Source organism: Ambystoma mexicanum, chromosome 14 (assembly GCF_040938575.1).
Source record: "Ambystoma mexicanum isolate Mex_15411 chromosome 14, UKY_AmexF1_1, whole genome shotgun sequence".
NCBI classification, from domain to species: Eukaryota; Metazoa; Chordata; class Amphibia; order Caudata; family Ambystomatidae; genus Ambystoma; species Ambystoma mexicanum.
The window spans coordinates 666,357,140-666,381,946 of NC_090940.1; the positions used below are offsets into that span (position 1 = coordinate 666,357,140).

General features: G+C 45.7%; 1 protein-coding gene across 1 annotated transcript in view; it reads left to right on the forward strand.

Annotated features, from left to right (window-relative positions):
* The window catches only part of ESR2 (estrogen receptor 2), a 607,028-nt gene that overhangs the window by 376,914 nt on the left and 205,307 nt on the right, over nt 1-24,807 (forward strand). The gene's annotated exons all lie outside the window — the stretch shown is intronic.

A 24,807-nucleotide genomic window follows, 5' to 3' on the forward strand; every position in this document is an offset into this window, starting at 1 on the left:
GGCATACGAGAACTTGTGTGTTATACCTAATAAAAGAGTTACTTGCTCAAATAGTTAATTAACAAAATGTGGTCCATTGTCTGAATGCAACACTTTGCACATACCCCATCTTGGGAACACCTCACACACATGGAACTTAGTGGCACATGTGGCATCAGGGTGCGTACATGGACCTGCCTCAATCCATGTAAAAAATGGGAATACCACTACCATCATATATCTATAACCGCTGCATGACTGCAACATATCCACATAATCTATATGTAGCTGCTGAAATGGGCCATTGCATCTAGGAATTCTAGGAATTGCTCCTCTTACTGTGTGCAAATTGTGCCCTGCAGTACATTTCTGGCACACGATGCAATTCACAATAAAATGTGCCATGTGTTCTAACTAATTTAGTAATGCCTTTTGTGTGGTCAATGTACTTTTGGGTTTCTCTCGAATGGCAGATAATATGTGCTCAACGAATAATGTTATTTAACACTGCATCGTAATACTTGAAGCTTTTTCAATTGCAAAAGCAGCAGCAGCTAAAGCTTGTTCGCAAGGGTAATGCCCATTCATAACTGGATCTAAAATCCCACTGTAATAAGCCAGTGCTTTCTGTCAATGTCCGTATGTTGTTTTCTTTGTGAGAACTGCTGTCATGACTTCTCCATTTGAATGAGAAAATAAGTAAATTTCTTCATGATAGTCAGGAATTCTTGGCACAGGGGATGTACTAATTGCTATTTTTAATTCCTCAAATCCTGCAGTCAATTCATCTGTCCATGTTATCTTACGTTTGTCTACCTGTGCTTCTTTAAGCCCTTTTAAAAGTGGTTGAATATAGGTGCTGTAATCGAAAACCCATAGTTACATAGGCCGAAAACTGGTGCATTTCCCTCATTGTCTGAGGTTCTGAAGTCTTCACAATTGCTTCTGCTCTTTCAGGTATCACTTTTCTCACCTCTTGAGAAATTAGTTGTCCTTTGTACAGGACCTCTTCCTGAAAATATTATAACTTTTCTTTGTCCACTTTGTATCCTTTCTCTGCTAATATGGGCATGAGTCACACTGAGTTTTCCGTGCACCTTTTCTCTGTCTCACTGCACACCAATATGGCATCTACCTACTGTATTATTGCACCCTCGAGCTGTACATTGCCCAGGTCCATCTGAAGGACCCTGTTAAAGATAGATCTGTGTGATTTGGCCATGGCATAATTGTTTGCAGCGGAATTGACCTGATTCAATTTCACTACATAACCAATTTTGCTGTGGCCAAAATCCACAAATCCATGCCCTCGCCCTCTCCAATACATCCCCACCCCCACACTTACCTTTTACTTCTCTGCTTCCTTCTGACCCTGCAGCATCAGTTCCGCCCCCCTCACGCCGGTCGGATCTGATGACGCACTGTCTGCTTTTCTTGTTTTTTTTACGCCCCTGCCTCCAGTACCCAGGAGGCGGAGGACGCCCCTGCAACGGACAAGGCAATCACTACTGAAAATGGGGAGCAGGGGTCACCCCCCGCAAACCCTGATGCCCATGTTCGATAATGATTACCCAATTTGATTGATTTTTGGTGAGGTTGGTTAGAAAAATATTTGTTTTTTAAAGGCTGTGGGGGGCTTCAAGGGGCTGCAGGGGTGTCCCGCGCAACAGGCCGCTCACTAGACTGTACAGTATAGTGAGCGGGGGTTGCTGGGGACACCCCCGCAGCTCTCCCGACAGAAAAAAAGAAAAAAGGACGGGGCTGAGGGTGTGCCCCCCGCAACACCCCGCTCACTACACTGTACAGTATAGTGAGTGGGGGTTGCTGGGGACATCCTCGCAGCTCTCCTGACAGAAAAAAAAAGAAAATAAGATGGGGGCTGCGGGGGTGTCCCCCGCAACACCCCGCTCACTATACTGTACAGTATAGTGAGTGGGGGTTGCTGGGGACATCCTCGCAGCTCTCCCGACAGAAAAAAAAGAAAATAAGATGGGGGCTGTGGGGGTGCCCCCCGCAGCCCCTGGCTCACTATACTGTATAGTATAGTGAGCGGGGGGTTGCGGGGGACACCCCTGAAGCACACCCGACAGCAAAAAAATAAAAAAGGATGGGGCTGCGGGGGTGTCCCCAGCAACACCCAGCTCACTACACTGTACAGTCTGACCGAGGGTTGCGGGACACCCCTGCAGCACACCCGACAGAAGAAAAAAAAGAAAGAAAAAACAGGGTCTGTGGGGGTGTCCCCCGCAACACCCCGCTCACTATACTACACAGTATAGTGAGCAGGGGTTGCGGGGGAACCCCTGCAGTTGTCCAAAAAAAAAAGAAAAGGACCCTGCGGCGGCGGTTCCCGATCACGGAAGTGAAAGGGAACTGGCACCGCAGGGACACAGCACGAAGGAAGGAAAGGTAAGTAGGGTGGTGGGGGTATGTTGGGGGTGTAGGTGGGAGTGTGTTGTGGGTGTGTTGTGGGTGGGGCTGGGGGTGTATGTATGTATGGTTTTTGTATTGGATGTTCGCATGGGATATCTACAAACATTTGTAGAGCGTCCATTTCCCATGCAAACATTTCTGTCGCAGATTTTTCCGCCGCAGATATATCACACAGATACCTTAAAGACAGCGTTCTATGCTCATCAGTTAATGCATCACCTGACCCTCCTTCTGTTTCCTCTTGGGTTTTATTCCCATCTTTATCTCTCATTTGCCTATATAAATCCCCAATCCTCTTCCTATGTTTTCAGCTTCATGCTCGTCAGCCCATGTCTGTATTCTCTGTATCCCTTGCAGCTCACTGGAGGGCTGTAATGACCCTCTCTCTTCCTCAAGTCATTCTTGTGCTTCGATCAGCACTATGATTCTGTGAAATAGATAATCTATCTCGTCATCCTTTAATGCCCTACTTCAGTTCATCTCATCTTCCCTTCTTCTCATCTCTCTTTTCTCTTCTTCCTCTTGCCTTTTTTCAACCTGCGTACTTGCATTCTCTGTATTTATATCTCCTCTTGCTTCTTCTCATCTAGTCTCTCTTTTTCTTTCCTTGCCTTGTACCTTCTTTGTTCTTCCTTTCGCTTCCTTTGTTTCTCCTTCTCTTTGTATGCTCTCCCATGTTCTTTTTCTTTCTTTTCCTGATCTTCTCTTTCTTGCCTTTCTCAAACCCCACCAATGCCCTTATCATCTAGCTTAAGTAATATCTGTCCTTCCAACCATTCATTCTGTACTATCGTCAATCCCTTAGCATTATCTTTCACTACCCTTTGTCACCATTGCCTCTTCCTCTATCTCCACCTGACTGTCCTGCATGTCCTTTCTCTCGTCACGTTGTTTACTTTCGTCACTTGTTGGCACATATTCAAATATTTACGTTCTCAACTTTTGCTCTCTTCCATGTTGTCCTCACTGTTATAAGTGGGGGGCCTGCATGTTGGATTAACATACCGCACTGCTGCTTTCAACTCCTTTAAAGGATACAATCCTTGTTCCTCAGTATCTATGCTCTTGTTTTCAGAAGGGGAAAGAGGAGTTTTTTCAGGAGTGGAAAGAGGAGCTCAAGGTGTCATATCCTCCTCTTATGCTGATTAAGCATCCACTCCTTCTCAGGAGGATTTTCTTTCTCACTCGGTACTTCTTCCACAATTCTAAAATGGCCAATCATTTCTGTAACTTCTTCGCCTTGCATGTAGCAGGTAAATATGTTGCAATATGTCGCAATACTGCTTTTAGCAACAAACCATTGTGGGGTCACGGAATGAGTGCTTTATTAGTTGTACTTCTGATGCACTCCGCGTGATATTGCCTTATCCACGGTGTGTATCTTGGCAGTGTCTTGCACAGGTGCAGAAGAGCAGTGTCCCCCATGATGACAAGTCGATCTCGACTGTCAATGCTTACCAGATCTTTTATTCTCTTATTTATTTTATCAAGTATACCACACCAATAATTTGAGCAGGCACCATCAATCACTGCTTATTACCAAAAAAACTATTTTTTTAACCACTTCAAAAATCTATGCAATGATGTTCTTTTTGTTCCTTCGTTTACACTTTCTATCGATTTTTAACTGTTACGCTTTTTTATTATTGATGTTTTAAGAGTCTCTGATTTATTTATTATTTTCCTTTGATTTTTACCCTCCTGATTGACGTCAATCTCTTGATTTAAAAATCTGATGATCTCCTTGATTTTTTACTATCGTTTTATATCTTCTAATCTAGACACAATATAAGTTTTATACTGATGTATTTATAACCCCATAAACATGTGCACTTTTTACTTTTTTCTGCATACGCTTTCCTTTACTATCTTAAGTAAATGTATCTCATCCCACTTTTTACTCCATTTTGGAGTTTGATACGCATGCTTCTTCTTGGCCTGGCCACAGGAATCCTTAATTAGTACCCCTATTTGGAGTTTTAGTGCATACCCTTCTGCCCCTCTTGGAACCGGATATTGAGGTATCTATTTCTCTTCCCCAAAAATCCTGTTACTTTTATACATATATTTGAAATACAGTCCCTCCGCCTATTTTTAACACCTTCAATGTTCTACTTACATCTGTGGCTCAGCTCGAGTCCCTCAGCATCGACTCTTCCCCAATCGACCAGTTCGCCTTCAGTCTGCGGGGCACCTGCATGGTCCGGGCAGGAATTTTGTCAAAGGGGCACCTGTCGGCCGATTCTTCTCACACGTGTAATTTGTAATTGTTTATTTATGATAGAGGTTTCTAAGCGCTGACCCGGGGATCGAACCTGTGTTGCTCCGTGTCATCTTGCTTCCAAGGTGATCGTGTAGACCCTGAGCAATCCTACTATGTATATTTAGGTGCCGATTCCACAGAAAGTTCCATGGTCTTCTGGCATACAGCGGAATCAATTAAGAGTCAGAGAGTCTAAATCTGGACCTATGTCAATTAGACCAGAACCATCTGCACTGCTACCAAAATGTGCTCTAGCACCTTGAAGCATCTTATGTGCTAGATGGAATTACCAATAATGATTTCGGACCCAAATAACCAGACAGACTCAAAGAATATGGCAAAGTACTACTTTATTATCAGCATAAAATAATGTAGGGCAATCTGGTGAATCATAGGCAGTAATTCACACAATCACACCGAAATGTGATTATACAAAGGGTTTATACCTCATTGTCCATCATCTATGACATCATCCTACATGGCAAACAAAAACCTATTGAAGGGAGGGAAAGTTAGGGGAACATATGCACCTATAGTATACATAAGTGTTAATAACTTCATTGGCTGCCCCTTATCTAGTGTGCTTGGCTCAAAGTACCTCTAAATATGCACAATACTGATTATAGCAGAAAAAATTGCAGCTGATTGGTCTCTGCAACATTGTATAGCATGTTGCTACATAGTCCCTCTGATTGGTTGGCATGTTTTCCCAACCTTGGACTTTCGGCTCGTTGGCAGCATGCAAGCAAAATTAAACTGTAAAGTCAGACTACTCCCCACTTTCCCAATTAGTCCATCGTCTCTCATAAGTCAGGCCCAAAGCCAATGCTTCTCCTTTGTAGTCGACCTCAAAGCCTGCTCTGTTTTCTGGGACATTCAAGGAGTGTAGGCAAACTATTATTTTCATTAGGCAAACTATTATTTTCATTTCGGCTTTGTGAATAGCCCTTGTTTTCAACTTCTGAATCAGGTGTCAGACCACACATTTGTCCATCTCAACCTTCTATTTACTGCTATTTTATTCAATTGATCTCGGTGTCATTAACCTTCTTGGCTCTTGCAGATGGCTCTTGCAGATGTTTTCTCCTTAGCTTAATCTAAGAGAAATATGTATTTTTTTTATTAGTTTGTAGAAAACCTTTAAAAAGAAGAAAAAGCCATATCATCATACTAGGTCGATCGCATGCACTCATTGATATGGTTAGAACTTAAACATTGTTGTGCATTGTACTGCATACATCGTACCACTTGTTCCTTAAAGTCCAAGATTTAATGTTCTTCATTATTTTTTTCCAAGAGTAAGTTGTTCATTTTGTCCAGAAAGTTCATTAGAGCATATGACAATTTACCCTTTGAGTTCGCAAACCTCACCCACCAAGCTTCGCCACAGAGCGATGAGCTCTCAGCTGTGAACCTTCCAAGATGTTTTGTTTGCACCTTCCTGGGCCCTGGGCAATATAGAGTGAGGTGCTTTAGGGTTTCATTACCTCTTTTGCAAAACCAACAACTTTGATTTGAATCATCTTCTCTGTGTGTCAACTTTAAGCTCTCTTTTGTGTCGAATAGAATCAGCCGAAACTTCATATATGTGCTTCTGTATTTCATACTTGGAGACTTCTCCAGGTAATGCGGAAAGGTGTTCCGGCCTTTACCTTCTTTCATCGTGTCTTCCATGAGCCTGCATTGGTTCCGCCTGTCGACTGTGGTTGCCCAGTCTTGCTCCCACAGTTTTTGTCTTTACCAAGATTGGATTGGCTTTCAGTTTGTCACAGTTGGTGTTTAATTCTGCCAGTTGTTGTTTGCATAATGACATCATTTTACTCGGATTAACATTCTGACTTCCCTTGTTCCTTGCAATTACTCCTTGGAGTAGCATCCTTGATCCCAGGCCAATAGACTCCTCTTTATTCCTCACACAAATCTGTTTTCCAGCATCTCCTGACTCTGCAGCCCTGCTCTGTCTCTGAGGTAGCTTGATTGGTTTTAATGCAAGTCCGACATCCATCTTTCCATCATGGCGGCTCTAGCCATGTTATCTCTTCCTCTGCAGCAAGCTTCTATATGTCTCATCTACCTTGCGTTTCTGCGTATTACTTTATCTTTTTTGCATAGACGATTTCTTCATATTCGATCACGTTTCTCTTGTTACTTCAGTTAAATATTTATTCTTTGAGTATTTGCATATCGTTTCAGCAAGTCTCAGTATCTTTCCTCTATGATGTAACTCTGTTCTTGTCAGATTTCACTTATAAGTCCATGATGTCATGGTGTGTGCAGACAGTCTTCCACCCTTTCATTGCGAGGGTACATTTGATACGGTTGTATAAGTGCATATCGTCTCTCATACACTCGATGTGGTATTGGGATAGTACCTGGTGTCCTACGTAGGGCTCTTCTCCTACTATTCCAGTATGTCGGAGGTGAGGGGGCGGGAGCTAGTGATGACGTGTCCACCTGCTCCTCTACAGGTTTCATTAAATAAATTAAAGAGAAAGGGGCGTTGGGACTCTGAAATGAGTCATGATTCAGTTTAATTTCCTTGACAGAAGGAAAGAGCTTTTAGGAATGTGTCTAGTGATCCCAGTGATCCTACTTAGTGTCCTGGAGAATATCCATCTATTGTCAAAGATGCCCATCTGGGGCTGACCGTTGAAAATGTGAGCTTGCTCAGCTCCCCGTACGACATTAGATCCGGCAGTGAGACCCTACGCTGGCAGCCAAGTTGCTGGCTGCTGCCATGACCGGTTGTCTGATTCAGCCCCAAGGGCATCACCGAACAGGAGGACGTGGAAACTAGATCCCTGCGAGTGGGTGTGTGCCTTGCAAACAAATCCAAGATGTTCCACGCCAATTGATCCCTGTGAGGCGGCCCATTGGGACAAGGCGACACAGCCACTATTTCTGCCAGGATTTCCAATCATATCAGCAAGACTACAGGTCGCTGGGAGCTGGAAGCTGGGAATTGGGGCTCTAGCATTGCACGCAAGGTGCACCACGACAGCCAAGATCTCGATGCGCTGGATCTAAGTCACCTAGAGAGGGTGAGGAACTGCTTCTGGGCCTGGGTCACTACGTGGTGGATGATGTACCTGGTGAAATGCGGCTCCCATCTTTCTGAGGATTACTGCCAATTGGCCTCGTAGACATGGTGGTCCTGTGTTGAAACCTGGGTGGTCTTGCTGGCGAGTGCCTCCTATATTGTGCTAATGAAGGGACAGCCTGGTGAGGATTCTGACAGTCGTGGAGTCTCATGCAAGGCCCTTGACAGCTTCCAGAGACGTGCTGAGCCTGCGCAAACTCCACACAAGTCCAGGAAAAGTACTGCGCATTCGATTCCATGAATCGACGAGACAGGATTTTTATGCAGATTGGTGCACAAGTACCCTTTTTACCATGCAAATAATTCCAAAGGGTGTAAATAAGTATATTTATCACTGTGTGCTCGGACTCTCAGCACCAATAATCCCATGGAAATAAGGTACGGTTCTAAATGTTGGCTCGTTTTATGAATAAGAGCAGTGCAGCCACATCTAGATTGAGGTAATGTGTGCCATATGGTGTGAGCACCTGGGCATTCATTCACTAGACCACGCATATGGTGTGAGCAATGCCAAAGTATGAACATCTGGATATATATTGCAAGAACTGCTATCAAAAAGTAAAGCCAGACAGGTGAAGCTGGCACCTGAGGATATCATAAATAAACTGGGTTTCCACAACAACAGCTTCCTATCCAGACACTCTGTGTTGTTATGAAAATCTCCCTTCTGACATCTCCAGTAGCAAACCAAATGAATTGGGCTAAAGGTACAACATTATAAAAAAAATATAACATATTTTAATTTTTGATACACAACACACATTTGACAATCATAAACATACATAAATCTGATTCCATCTGGTTTTTTGCAACACCCTCCTATATACCAATCTTTGTTGGTTCACAGTTGATCAGTTTGTGGGTGTATGATATTATCAATAATAAAAAGCCATCACAGTGGTCTATAGTACTGTGTCATAACAGTCTTAGTTCATTGACAGTTTAATGATTCATGGACATATGTTATATCTCTCACAATCCCCAGACACAGAGATGAAGCAACATGTGAAAAGATATATTGGGAGTATATTCAAGAGAACTAACCTGAAATTTCTTTTCATAATGTTAGGATGTATTTAATTCGGTTTTCTCAGTATTCCAGATTTCATACCAAGTATCATTTTTCAGCTACAAAGCAATATACATTTGGCTTTAGTAACTGGTTATTGCAGATTCTATCCAATACCAGTATATCTCACTATTACAATGATGTGTGTTATTTACTGCCCTGTATTTCTTATTGTATAAGCATATTCAGATCCTAAATTACTTCAAAAATAAATATGGCTTGTTTTTTGATTTTCAAACCAAGCACACATGCTTCTCAGTGTCTTAGTGTTTTAATATTTACCTCGTCGAACTCTTTTGCAGTATCCACAGAATGGATTTTAAATAGTTACGGGCGAGATGTCTTTGCACGGGGTATTTTACTCATGCATCCATTAAATCCTGGTCGGGTGCACAAACTATGACAAAAGGACGAGAGTGCAGATATAATGCATGCTGTTACAGAACTATAAACAACTCGCTCCTCGATGAAATTAGTTCAGTACTCACAGCAATGGATGCTGTTCCAAACCCAGTCTGTATGCCATCTGATCGCTGTCGTCGGCTAGTATGGTTCGGGTTGTTTAATTGAAGTCATGTGTCGTGTCTCTGCCCCTCCTGAATAGCAAGAGAATGTTTGTATCAATTGCAATGAACCTGTTCAAATCAGCGTCATGTAATCAACCTTTACGATTCCCTCTCTTACCCAAAAATGGAAGAGTAATGCCCGCTACATTCCTGGTTAGCGATCCGCAGTCGTCAAATGATCCACGCGTCTCTTCTGGGTCACTTGATACTGTATCCACATATACGTCTAGCACGTAATCACGTGATTACGTGGCGGAGCCTTCTTGGTATGATCTATGTCAATATCTTTCAGAATATTACGGAGCTGACTAGATCAGACAGTTCTGGGACGCATATCCTATCTTGTAATTAGACTATGTCAATGCTACCTAATTTAGGATAATTTTATGATTTTAACTGAACAAAAGCAGAGTGGTGTCCTAAATCAACCAACTCACATGTTTTAAAACTGCCGTGAGTTTTATAATATCACCCAAATTAATCATCCTTTAGTCATCAAAAAAAATGGTGTTGTAGATGGTATTACTACGGGCTGTTATATAGAGAAATATTCACACTAGATGTATGCAGCGAAAAAATATATCCTTGATGTCCATACTAAGTGTCTGCCAGGGTACCTCCAAAGGGTCCCAGATTGCTTAGTGGATGAATAGGCCCCACTCAATGGAAATATTAAGACCATCTTTTACTGTATTAAGGTCATATATCCATTTCTGTTCCAATTTTCTTAGTTTCAAGTTTCTATCTCCCGCCCTCGGGTGGAGTCCCAGTGTTTGTATGATGAACCACCGGATATCTTCATGTCCATGTTTTGCTGCTGAAAAGTGAGCTACCAAGGGTTTGTCGGCCACCATATTTTTTACACAAGACCTGTGTTCGCAAATTTGTTGTCTAACTGGTCTTTTCGTCTTGCCAATGTACAAGGGCACCTTATCCCGTAAACTGCCCATTTCGTGTTGCAGTTAGTGAAAGTTTTTCATTCCCATCTTCGTCCTTTCAGGTCGATCTCTTTGATGTTTTTCGTTAAGCAACAGATGGAACAATTCCTGCACTTATAATGTCCTTTGACTGGTGTCGAGTTCCATAAAGTTGTTTGTTTGCGGACAAGTTCTGAATCTGGCATTTTGTAGGTGTGCACCAGTTTATTCCGCACGTTGGGCATGCGTTTAAATGCAAACCGGGGCTTAGTGATTAGAAATTCCTCTGTGTTAATCATGCCCCAATTTCTTAATATTGTCCTGCGTAATTGATTACTTATGGGTGAAAAAGTAGAGACACAGGTGATCTTGTCCTCTTGTACTCTTTGTTGTTTCATCAGACAATCGCCTCAGTTGGTGTTACGTGCATGTTTCAGTGATCTCCGAATTATATGTGCCGGGTATCCGCGTTCTTTCAGTCTAGTTGATAACCGTTTGCTGTTTTCATCCAAGTCCTCTTTTAGACTACAGTTCCGTCTTATCCGCAAGAATTGTCTGTACGGTAGATTTTCACATAGACTTGCAGGGTGAAAGCTGTTATATAATAACAAAGAATTTTTGTCCGTGGGTTTTTTGAAAAGGTTGGTACACAACTTGTTGTCTGCCCTGTAAATTTCCAAGTCCAAAAATGCAATTTTGTTTTCATCTGAGGTTAAAGTGTAGTTTATGGAAGCCTCCTGTTGATTTAACCATATCAGGAACAAGTGAAGTTCATGACGTCCTCCAGACCATAACAAGAACACTTCATCGATATATCAATACCACGCCTTAATCTGCTTTTTGAACGGGTGGTTATCTGAATATATTGATTTCGTTTCGAGGTCGTCCATAAAGAGATTTGCCAAATCAGGGGCAAACGTGCTGGTGCCATGTAGTTGTTGATAGAATGGCCCTTCCACTATAAAAAAAAAGTTGTTAATTAGTGCTATCTGAAGCATATTCAGATCCTAAATTACTTCAAAAATGAATTCGGATTGTTTTATGATTTTCAAACCAAGCACACGTGCTTCTCAGTGTCTTCTTTTTTTTGCACTCTCAGCAATGAAAGCTGTTGGAACAGTCTTATTTGCTCTTTTCTCCAAATACATATGCATGATGTCAATGCATTTCATTTGTGGTATGCTCATATACAGAGCCTCCACGTCCAATGTGAACAGGAGGTCTCCTGCCTCAATTACCAAGGTTTCAAGGATTTTGATCATACTTGTTGTATCTTGGATATAGGAACGCATGGTTAGTACAAAAGGTCTCAAGAACACGTCAGCATAAGTTGATAACGGTTACAAAATGGAGCCAATGGCTGCTACAATCGGGTGCCCAGGTGCACATTTCAAATTCTTATGTATTTTAGGCAGGCAATAAAATGCCGATGTCATAGGGTTCTTTTGAATTAGGTATGCTTTCTCATCTGCATCTATCCATCCTTGTTCTTACGCATGATTCATCAGACTAATAATCTCCTCCAATATTCTTGCTGTAGGATTGCTATGGAGGGGTTTGTAAAAGTTCAGATTACTCAATTGTTTAATGATTGCTGTGTTATATTGTTCAATGCCCCCTAAAACCACGCTGGCACCTTTGTCTGCAGGTTTTATTACAAAAAGTTTGTTCTCTTCCAATTCTTTCAATGCCCGTCTCTCTGCTCTAGACAGATGATCTCTACAGGTGTTATTGCTGTTAACCAGCTTTTTCATTTCACACAGTATTTTATTTTCAAAACTCAGAATCTCGGGTGAAACCATAGATGTCAAGGGAGTGAAGGAAGATGGTAATTTAAGACATGATTCACTTCTTTTTCTCGATTCGCTGTTGTCATGTTCATGGAAAACATATTTCAGTCTAATAATGTGAAAAAAGTTCTGCATCTCAATTTCTGTTTTTAATGGGTCAGCCTTGGTTACTGGTACAAAGCTGAGCCCTATACTCAGTACCTGCATCTCAATTGGTGTTTAATTCTGTCCACTGAGGTTAAAAATTGGCATTACCATGTTTGGGGAGATGGTTGCCACTGACGTGTCCGCATTCCGTAGTTGCCTGGTTGTCCGGTTTTCCCCCGTCTGCCACTGGACTGAAAGAATTTACCTCGTTATGTATTACCTCCACGGTTACTCAGTTGGCCATTACTTGACCCCGAGTCACTGCTATTGGATGAATTGGAGAATGTAACACATTTTTTTAAAGATCTTCTGTTGTTCCCCCTCAAGTTATTCCCTTGGATGGTGTTATTTTGTGTGAAAAAACCTGGGGCCAGATAGGGGTATGTGACCTCTTCTTTGTAATTTTGAACATCTTTCTTAAGTTTCCATAGTTTTTTGTCAATGGTGAAAGTTTAAAATGTTCCCATCTCTTCCTCTATATTATCTAATAGAGTCCTTGTATCAGGATTTACTGAGTCATCTCATATCTTTTTCTCTAGCTCTGCAAGATCTTTTTTCTGTTTGTTGGCCTCTTCCTACCTGAGGATATCACAGCATTACTCAGCAAATGATGATAGTGTATACTCAGAACGTGATGCCATACAACTTCACAGACATTCACTATGAAGCTAATCCCTATCTCGCGGATTGGCACATAGTGCATTGCTTACTCCTCCTAACTATTTCTTCTCCCGGGCACCCTGGCAAGGACTATCCTTTCAGCCCCTCCCACCTCCACACTGCACTGATGCTAGCCGCTCTACTTATATTGAAGACTGAGTTTTGCGTTATTGTGCCTCCAGCCTTTGACATAACAGCCTAATTATTGCAATTTGTCACAAACTGGGGGTCACTCTAGCTAAACCAGCAAATGCCATTGGGAGCTTGACTCATTCCTAGAACCCTTATTTGGCCCTAAATGTCACTTTATTCACATAGCCTTTGACCCTTCCTGCTCCTCAGTCCTTCTCCAATTGCCCCTGTTACACTTTTGGCTCCCGTCTCTTCTTAACCAAACTTACTCATGGCATTATAACCTCACCTTACACTAGAGACACCGTTTCCTAGGCAACCATGACCAGCCAGGGGGTCCAGGTATAGTACTGATGAGTCTCTGAGACATTCTTTCAAGGACAGATTCCTTTACGCTGTGTGCACTGTATGAACACCCATCCTCTTCAAGTGTAGCTTCAAAAGGGTCCCCACTATCAGCTTACGTTATAAGCAAGGAAGGAAATGGCACCCCTGGATCCTATGGCATATAGAAGCAAGGAAGGAAATGGCACCCCTCCATCCTGTGGCGTATACGAGCAAGGAAGGAAATGGCACCCCTGGATCCTGTGGCGTATACAAGCAAGGAAGGAAATGGCACCCCTGGATCCTGTGGAGTATACGAGCGCAGAAGGAAATGGCACTCCTGATCCTGTGGCATATACGAGCGAGGAAGGAAATGACACTCCTGGATCCTGTGGCGTATACGAGCGAGGAAGGAAATGGCACCCCTGGATCCTGTGGAGTATACGAGCAAGGAAGGAAATGGCACCCCTGGATCATGTGGCATATAGGAGCAAGGAAGGAAATGGCACCCATGGATCCTGTGGCATATACGAGTGAGGAAGGAAATGGCTCCCCTGGATCCTGTGGCGTGTACAAGCAGGGAAGGAAATGGCACCCCTGGATCCTGTGGAGTATACGAGCCAGGAAGGAAATGGCACTCCTGGATCCTGTGGCGTATACGAGCGAGGAAGGAAATGGCACTCCTGGATCCTGTGGCGTATACGAGCAAGGAAGGACATGTCACTCCTGGATCCTGTGGCGTATAAGAGCGAGGAAGGAAATGGCATACCTGGATCCCGTGGCATATACAAGCAAGGAAGGAAATGGCACTCCTGGATCCTGTTGGGTATACGAGTGAGGAAGGAAATGGCACTCCTGGATCCTGTGGCATATACAAGCAAGGAAGGAAATGGCACTCCTGAATCCTGTGGCGTATACAAGCAAGGAATGAAATGACACCCCTGGCTCCTGTGGAGTATACGAGCAAGGAAGGAAATGGCACCCCTGGATCCTGTGGCATATACAAGCAAGGAAGGAAATGGCACCCCTAGATCCTGTGGAGTATATGAACAAGGAAGGAAATGGCACACCTGAATCCTGTGGCGTATACGAGCAAGGAAGGAAATGACACCCCTGGATCCTGTGGCATATACAAGCAAGGAAGGAAATGGCACCCCTCAATCCTGTGGCGTATACGAGCAAGGAAGGAAATGGCACCCCTAGATCCTGTGGTGTATATAAGCAAATAAGGAAATGGCACCCCTGGATCCTGTGGAGTATACGAGCGAGGAAGGAAATGGCACCCCTGGATCCTGTGGCATATATAAGCAAGGAAGGAAATGGCACTCCTGGATCCGGTGGTGTATACAAGCGAGGAAGGAAATGGCATCCCTGGATCCTGTGGAGTATACGAGCGAGGAAGGAAATGGCACTCCTGGATCCTGTGGAGTATATGAGCAAATAAGGAAATGGCACCCCTGGATCCTGTGGAGTATACGAGCGAGGAAGGAAATGGCACCCCTGGATCCTGTGGCATATATAAGCAAGGAAGGAAATGGCACTCCTGGATCCGGTGGTGTATACAAGCGAGGAAGGAAATGGCATCCCTGGATCCTGTGGAGTATACGAGTGAGGAAGGAAATGGCACTCCTGGATCCTGTGGAGTATATGAGCAAATAAGGAAATGGCACCCCTGGATCCTGCGGCATATACAAGCAAGGATGGAAATGGCACCCATGGATCCTGTGGCATATACGAGTGAGGAAGGAAATGGCACCCCTGGATCCTGTGGCGTATACGAGCGAGGAAGGAAATGGCACTCCTGGATCCTGTGGAGTATATGAGCAAATAAGGAAATGGCACCCATGGATCCTGTGGCATATACGAGTGAGGAAGGAAATGGCACCCCTGGATCCTGTGGCGTATACGAGCGAGGAAGGAAATGGCACTCCTGGATCCTGTGGAGTATACGAGCAAGGAAGGAAATGGCACCCCTACATCCTTTGGCGTATACGAGCGAGGAAGGAAATGGCACTCCTGGATCCTGTTGGGTATAGGAGCGAGGAAGGAAATGGCACCCCTGGATCCTATGGCATATAAAAGCAAGGAAGGAAATGGCACTCCTGGATCCTGTGGCATATGCAAGCAAGGAATGAAATGGCACCCCTGGATCCTGTGGAGTATACGAGCGAGGAAGAAAATGGCACTCCTGGATCCTGTGGCGTATACGAGCGAGGAAGGAAATGGCACCCCTGGATCCTGTGGCATATACAAGCAAGGAAGGAAATGGCACCCCTGCATCCTGTGGAGTATACGAGCAAGGAAGGAAATGGCACACCTGGATCCTGTGGCGTATACGAGCAAGGAAGGAAATGGCACCCCTGGATCCTGTGGCATATACAAGCAAGGAAGGAAATGGCACTCCTGGATCCTGTGGCGTATACGAGCAAGGAAGGAAATGGCACCCCTGGATCCTGTGGCGTATACAAGCGAGGAAGGAAATGGCACTCCTGGATCCTGTGGCATATACGAGCGAGGAAGGAAATGGCACTCCTGGATCCTTTGGCATATACAAGCAAGGAAGGAAATGGCACTCCTGGATCCTGTGACATATAGAAGCAAGGAAAGAAATGGCACCCCTGCATCCCGTGGAGTATACGAGCAAGGAAGGAAATGGCACACCTGGATCCTGTGGCGTATACGAGCAAGGAAGGAAATGGCACCCCTGGATCTTGTGGCATATACAAGCGAGGAAGGAAATGGCACTCCTGGATCCTGTGGCATATACGAGCAAGGAAGGAAATGGCACTCCTGGATCCTGTGGCGTATACAAGCAAGGAAGGAAATGGCACCCCTGGATCCTGTGGAGTATACGAGCGAGGAAGGAAATGACACTCCTCGATCCTGTGGAGTATATGAGCAAATAAGGAAATGGCACCCCTGGATCCTGTGGCATATACGAGCAAGGAAGGAAATAGCACCCATGGATCCTGTGGCATATACGAGTGAGGAAGGAAATGGCACCCCTGGATCCTGTGGTGTATACGAGCGAGGAAGGAAATGGCACTCCTGGATCCTGTGGAGTATACGAGCAAGGAAGGAAATGGCACCCCTGGATCCTGTGGAGTATACGAGCGAGGAAGGAAATGGCACCCCTGGATCCTGTGGCATATACAAGCAAGGAAGGAAATGGCACTCTTGGATCCTGTGGCGTATACAAGCGAGGAAGGAAATGGCACTCCTGGATCCTGTGGCATATACGAGTGTGGAAGGAATTGGCACCCATGGATCCTGTGGCATATACAAGCAAGGAAGGAAATGGCACTCCTGGATCCTGTGGCGCATACAAGCAAGGAAGGAAATGGCACCCCTGGATCCTGTGGAGTATACGAGCGAGGAAGGAAATGACACTCCTGGATCCTGTGGAGTATATGAGCAAATAAGGAAATGGCACCCCTGGATCCTGTGGCATATACGAGCAAGGAAGGAAATAGCACCCATGGATCCTGTGGCATATACGAGTGAGGAAGGAAATGGCACCCCTGGATCCTGTGGCGTATACGAGCGAGGAAGGAAATGGCACTCCTGGATCCTGTGGAGTATACGAGCAAGGAAGGAAATGGCACCCCTGCATCCTGTGGCGTATACGAGCGAGGAAGGAAATGGCACTCCTGGATCCTGTGGCGTATACGAGCGAGGAAGGAAATGGCACCCCTGGATCCGGTGGCATATACAAGCAAGGAAGGAAATGGCACTCCTGGATTCTGTGGCATATACAAGCAAGGAAGGAAATGGTACCTCTGGATCCTGTGGCATATACGAGTGAGGAAGGAAATGGCACCCCTGGATCCTGTGGCGTATACAATCAGGGAAGGAAATGGCACGCCTGGATCCTGTGGCATACACAAGCAAGGAAGGAAATAGCACCCCTGGATCATGTGGAGTATACGAGCGAGGAAGGAAATGGCACCCCTGGATCCTGTGGAGTATACGAGCGAGGAAGGAAATGGCACTCCTGGATCCTGTGGCGTATACGAGCAAGGAAGGAAATGTCACCCCTGGATCCTGTGGCATATACGAGTGAGGAAGGAAATGGCACCCCTGGATCCTGTGGCGTATACAAGCAGGGAAGGAAATGGCACCCCTGGATCCTGTGTAATATACAAGCGAGGAAGGAAATGGCACTCCTGGATCCTGTGGAGTATACGAGCAAGGAAGGAAATGGCACCCGTGGATCCTGCGGCGTATGCGAGTGAAGAAGGAAATGGCACTCGTGGATCCTGTGTCATATAAAAGCAAGGAAGGAAATGGCACTCCTGAATCCTGTGGCTATACTCGCAAGGAAGGAAATAGCACCCCTGGATCCTGTGGCGTATACGAGCAAGGAAGGAAATGGTACCCTGGATCCTGTGGAGTATATGAGTAAGGAAGGAAATGGCACTCCTGGATACTGTGGAATATACGAGCAAGGAAGGAAATGGTACTTCTGGATCCTGTGGTGTATACAAGCAAGGAAGGAAATGGTACTCCTGGATCCTGTGGCGTATACGAGCAAGGGAGGAAATGGCACTCCTGGATCCTGTGGCATATACAAGCAAGGAAGGAAATGACACCCCTGGATCCTTTGGAGTATTTACCATCTACAAAACCAGTGGTAGATCTTCACAACAAACTAAAGTTATGAGCTAGTGATCACACTTATCCTGCCAAGTCATCAGTCAGCATAGGATACTCTGGAAGACCACGTTTACTTCAAGATCGTTTGCTCCCATCTCCCGAACCTTCATTCATTCATTTTGTCATTTGTATAGCGCCTTTCACCTGAATGATGGTCCCAACGCACTGTTCGTTGAACGCCCTTGTAGGAATCAGAGTTTAAAATGTGGGAGATATGGGAGGTGCTATTATGCATGGGTGCATTTCAGCCATTACAGATATGTGAGGGTGACCAAGACCCTGCTAGTCACTCATGTGTGAATGGCGTGTGCATGGGTGCAGCCGGGGTATACACCATCAACTAAAGTGGGAGGATTGTGTTTAAGGAGATGGTTATGTGGGAAGCTACAGTTCGAATTTGTGTTGTTAAAAGTGTCTTTCTTATGGCAGAGGTGTTGTGTAATAGTTTTTGTGTTATATGTGAGTGCAGTGTTTCTGGAGTGAGCCTGCGCCTTCCGCTAAGTTGTGAAGGTGCAGTGTGAAAGAGGAGTCATGGGTTAGCTGTACAAACAACAATGTCTACTTCCTGGGTTCCATCCACGTACATGGAGCAGTGCTACGTTTCACAGATGATCTAAACGCTAGACGGATGCATACTACTCACGCTCTGAGAGGATCTTAGAGTGAAACATTGCCATCCCTATTTCCTTCTAGTGTGAAACACGCTCCCGTTGCACGATTACCTCAAGTGCAAGAGCAGCAGTTGAGGTGGTCTTCATTTGTGCCCACCATTAAGCTAATCCTAAATCTAAAACCCTAATATATATGTGCCTAAACCAGGGTTAGCCTGCCCGTTCACTAGCGCCTCCAAAATAAACACGTGAAATTATCAAAGTGGTGACATCGGACATGTGTGTGCCCCCACAAACACCATCAGATTGATGGTGGCCTTAGAAAGTTCACACAAAAACCTTTGTACCTGCAACATAAGAGTAGAAAAGGCCATTTCAGTGAAGAAGCCAAACACGGCAGAGTACCGCCTAGTGGGCACCCCTGGAAGTTCCCCTCCAGTTCAGAGCCACAGAGCTACTCACTGGTGGCATGCACAGTAACTGAGAAGCGTGCATTATAGCTGCATGTGATATCAGCGTCTTGCAAGGCAAGGCAGCTCCACAGACCCATTATAGCTGCACGTGAGATCAGCGTCTAGTAGGGAGGTCCACAGACCCATTATAGCTGCATGTGTGAGATCAGCATCTAGTAGGGAGCACCACAGACCCATTACAGCTGCATGTGTGATCAGCGTCTAGTAGGGAGCACCACAGACCCATTATAGCTGCATGTGTGGGATCAGCATCTAGTAGGGAGCTCCACAGACCCATTATAGCTGCATGTGTGATCAGCGTCTAGTAGGGAGCACTACAGACCCATTATAGCTGCATGTGTGGGATCAGCATCTAGTAGGGAGCTCCACAGACCCATTATAGCTGCATGTGTGGGATCAGCATCTAGTAGGGAGCTCCACAGACCCATTATAGCTGCATGTGTGATCAGCGTCTAGTAGGGAGCTCCACAGACTCCTTATAGCTGCATGTGATATCAGCGTCTAGTAGGGAGCTCCACAGACCCATTATAGCTGCATGTGAGATCAGCGTCTAGTAGGGAGCTCCACAGACCCATTATAGCTGCATGTGTGAGATCAGCGTCTAGTAGGGAGCTCCACAGACCCATTATAGCTTCATGTGAGATCAGCATCTAGTAGGGAGCTCCACATACCCATTATAGCTGCATGTGTGAGATCAACGTCTAGTAGGGAGCTCCACAGACCCATTATATCTGCATGTGAGATCAGCGTCTTGTAGCGAGCTCCACAGACGCATTATAGCTGCATGTGAGATCAGCATCTAGTAGGGAGCTCCACATACCCATTATAGCTGCATGTGTGATTAGCATCTAGTAGGGAGATCCACAGACCCATTATAGCTGCTTGTGTGAGATCAGCGTCTAGAAGGGAGCTCCACAGACCCATTATAGTGCATGTGAGATCAGCGCCTAGTAGGGAGTTCCACAGACCCATTATAGTGCATGTGAGATCAGCGCCTAGTAGGGAGCTCCACAGACCCGTTATAGCTGCATGTGAGATTAGCGTCTATTAGGGAGTTCCACAGACGCATTATAGCTGCAAGTTTGATCAGCGTCTAGTAGGGAGCTCCACAGACCCATTATAGCTGCAAGTTTGATCAGCGTCTAGTAGGGATCTCCACAGACCCATCATAGCTGCATGTGAGATCAGCGTCTAGTAGGGAGCTCCACAGAACCCATTATAGCTGCATGTGAGATCAGCGTCTAGTAGGTAGCTCCACAGACCCATTATAGCTGCATGTGAGATCAGCGTCTAGTAGGGAGCTCCACAGACCCATTATAGCTGCATGTGAGATCAGCGTCTAGTAGGGAGCTCCACAGACCCATTATAGCTGTATGTGAGATCAGTGTCTAGTAGGAGCTCCACAGACCTATTATAGCTGCACGTGAGATCAGCATCTAGTAGGGAGCTCCACAGATGCATTATAGCTGCACGTGAGATCAGCGTCTAGTAGGGAGCTCCACAGAGCATTATAGCTGCACGTGAGATCAGCATCTAGTAGGGAGCTCCACAGACCCATTATAGCTGCACGTGAGATCAGAGTCTAGTAGGAAGCTCAACAGACCCATTATAGCTGCACGTGTGATCAGCATCTAGTAGGGAGCTCCACAGACCCATTATAGCTGCACGTGATATCAGCGTCTAGTAGGGAGCTCCACAGACCCGTTATAGCTGCATGTGAGATCAGCGTCTTGTAGGGAGCTCCACAGACCCATTATAGCTGCATGTGAGATCATCGTCTAGTAGGACGCTCCACAGACCCATTATAGCTGCATGTGATATCAGCGTCTGATAGGGAGCTACACAGACCATTATAGCTGCATGTGAGATCAGCCTCTAGTAGGGAACTCCACAGACCATTATAGCTGCATGTGTGAGATCAGTGTCTAGTAGGGAGCTCCACAGACCCATTATAGCTGCATGTGAGATCAGCGTCTAGTAGGGAGCTCCACAGAGCCATTATAGATGCATGTGAGATCAGTGTCTAGTAGGGAGCTCCACAGACCCATTATAGCTGTATGTGTGATCAGCGTCTAGTAGGGAGCTCCACAGACCTTTTATAGCTGCATGTGAGATCAGCATCTAGTAGGCAGCTCCACAGACCCATTATAGCTGCATGTGTGATCAGCGTCTAGTTGGGATTTCCACAGACCCATTATAGCTGCATGTGAGATCAGCATCTAGTAGGGCTCTCCACATTCCCATTATAGCTGCATGTGTGAGATCAGCATCTAGTAGGGAGCTCCACAGAACCCATTATAGCTGCATGTGAGATCAGCGTCTAGTAGGGAGCTCCACAGACCCATTATAGCTGCATGTGAGATCAGCGTCTAGTAGGGAGCTCCACAGACCCATTATGGCTGCATGTGAGATCAGCATCTAGTAGGGAGCTCCACAGACCCATTATAGCTGCATGTGAGATTAGCATCTAGTAGGGAGCTCCACAGACCCATTATAGCTGCATGTGAGATCAGTGTCTAGTAGGAGCTCCACAGACCCATTATAGCTGCACGTGAGATCAGCATCTAGTAGGGAGCTCCACAGATGCATTATAGCTGCACGTGAGATCAGCGTCTAGTAGGGAGCTCCACAGAGCATTATAGCTGCACATGAGATCAGCGTCTAGTAGGGAGCTCCACAGACCCATTATAGCTGCACGTGTGATCAGCATCTAGTAGGGAGCTCCACAGACCCATTATAGCTGCACGTGATATCAGCGTCTAGTAGGGAGCTCCACAGACCCATTATAGCTGCATGTGAGATCAGCGTCTTGTAGGGAGCTCCACAGACCCATTATAGCTGCATGTGAGATCATCGTCTAGTAGGACGCTCCACAGACCCATTATAACTGCATGTGAGATCAGCATCTAGTAGGGAGCTCCACAGACCCATTATAGCTGCATGTGAGATTAGCATCTAGTAGGGAGCTCCACAGACCCATTATAGCTGCATGTGAGATCAGTGTCTAGTAGGAGCTCCACAGACTCATTATAGCTGCACGTGAGATCAGCATCTAGTAGGGAGCTCCACAGATGCATTATAGCTGCACGTGAGATCAGCGTCTAGTAGGGAGCTCCACAGAGCATTATAGCTGCACGTGAGATCAGCGTCTAGTAAGGAGCTCCGCAGACCCATTATAGCTGCACGTGAGATCAGAGTCTAGTAGGAAGCTCCACAGACCCATTATAGCTGCACGTGTGATCAGCATCTAGTAGGGAGCTCCACAGACCCATTATAGCTGCACGTGATATCAGCGTCTAGTAGGGAGCTCCACAGACCCATTATAGCTGCAAGTGAGATCAGCGTCTTGTAGGGAGCTCCACAGACCCATTATAGCTGCATGTGAGATCATCGTCTAGTAGGACGCTCCACAGACCCATTATAGCTGCATGTGAGATCAGCGTCTGATAGGGAGCTCCACAGACCCATTATAGCTGCATGTGAGATCAGCCTCTAGTAGGGAGCTCCACAGACCATTATAGCTGCATGTATGAAATCAGCGTCTAGTAGGGAGCTCCACAGACCCATTATAGCTGCATGTGAGATCAGTGTCTAGTAGGAGCTCCACAGACTCATTATAGCTGCACGTGAGATCAGCATCTAGTAGGGAGCGCCACAGACCTTTTATAGCTGCACGTGAGATCAGCGTCTAGTAGGGAGCTCCACAGAGCATTATAGCTGCACGTGAGATCAGCGTCTAGTAGGGAGCTCCACAGACCCATTATAGCTGCACGTGAGATCAGCCTCTAGTAGGGAACTCCACAGACCATTATAGCTGCATGTGTGAGATCAGCATCTAGTAGGGAGCTCCACAGACCCATTATAGCTGCATGTGAGATCAGCGTCTAGTAGGGAGCTCCACAGAGCCATTATAGCTGCATGTGAGATCAGTGTCTAGTAGGGAGCTCCACAGACCCATTATAGCTGTATGTGTGATCAGCCTCTAGTAGGGAACTCCACAGACCATTATAGCTGCATGTGTGAGATCAGCATCTAGTAGGGAGCTCCACAGACCCATTATAGCTGCATGTGAGATCAGTGTCTAGTAGGGAGCTCCACAGAGCCATTATAGCTGCATGTGAGATCGGTGTCTAATAGGGAGCTCCACAGACCCATTATAGCTGTATGTGTGATCAGCGTCTAGTAGGGAGCTCCACAGACCTTTTATAGCTGCATGTGAGATCAGCATCTAGTAGGCAGCTCCACAGACCCATTATAGCTGCATGTGTGATCAGCGTCTAGTTGGGACTTCCACAGACCCATTATAGCTGCATGTGAGATCAGCATCTAGTAGGGCTCTCCACATTCCCATTATAGCTGCATGTGTGAGATCAGCATCTAGTAGGGAGCTCCACAGAACCCATTATAGCTGCATGTGAGATCAGCGTCTAGTAGGGAGCTCCACAGACCCATTATAGCTGCATGTGAGATCAGCGTCTAGTAGGGAGCTCCACAGACCCATTATGGCTGCATGTGAGATCAGCATCTAGTAGGGAGCTCCACAGACCCATTATAGCTGCACGTGAGATCAGAGTCTAGTAGGGAGCTCCACAGACCCATTATAGCTGCACGTGAGATCAGAGTCTAGTAGGGAGCACCACAGACCCATTATAGCTGCATGTGAGATCAGCATCTAGTAGGGCTCTCCACATTCCCATTATAGCTGCATGTGTGAGATCAGCGTCTAGTAGGGAGCTCCACAGACCCATTATAGCTTCATGTGAGATCAGCATCTAGTAGGGAGCTCCACAGACCCATTATAGCTGCATGTGTGAGATCAGCGTCTAGTGGTGAGATCCACAGACCCATTATAGCTGCATGTGTGAGATGAGCGTCTAGTAGGGAGCTCCACAGACCCATTATAGCTGCATGTGTGAGATCAGCGTCTAGTGGTGAGATCCACAGACCCATTATAGCTGCATGTGTGAGATGAGCGTCTAGTAGGGAGCTCCACAGACCGATTATAGCTGCACGTGAGATCAGCGTCTTGCAGGGAAGCTCCACAGACCGATTATAGCTGCACGTGAGATCAGCGTCTTGCAGGGAAGCTCCACAGACCTTCCCAGACCTCCTTTTGCATATTTTGAGGTACTTTGGGTTCTCGCCCTAAGTTACTTAGGTTTATCCAAACGTGGACCCCTTTCTCACTCTGCTCAGAGAGGCACAGCTCCACCTCACTGATGAGGTTCAACAAGGCTGAAACACGTGTCTGGGGTTGCTGTTGGTACTTTTGGTCAGAGGAGATTTGCCATAGCATTTCGGTGCTGGACTGCCTGTGGGTGGAACATATATATATAAATTATATTAATGGAGTAAAAAACGCCAATCACCAAGATGTCAAACTGCTGCAATATTATAGATCTGTATTTGTGCATACACATAGTGCGTTGCTGAGTGGCTCTGAACTGGAGCTGCACTTCCAGGGATGGCTACTAGGTGGCGCTGGGGAATGCGTAACTCGTTGGCTGGAATTATTATTAAGAATGTCCATGTTGCTCCCACCAGCTCTCAGGGACGTCATTTCACCAAAATGCCAGGGGTAGCCGAAGAGACATCACACAACCCTTGATCTCTGATGACTTCACAGGAGGTGATGCCATTTGACCCCACCCCAAAGTGACATCCCAGGAAGCGACGGAACACAACTT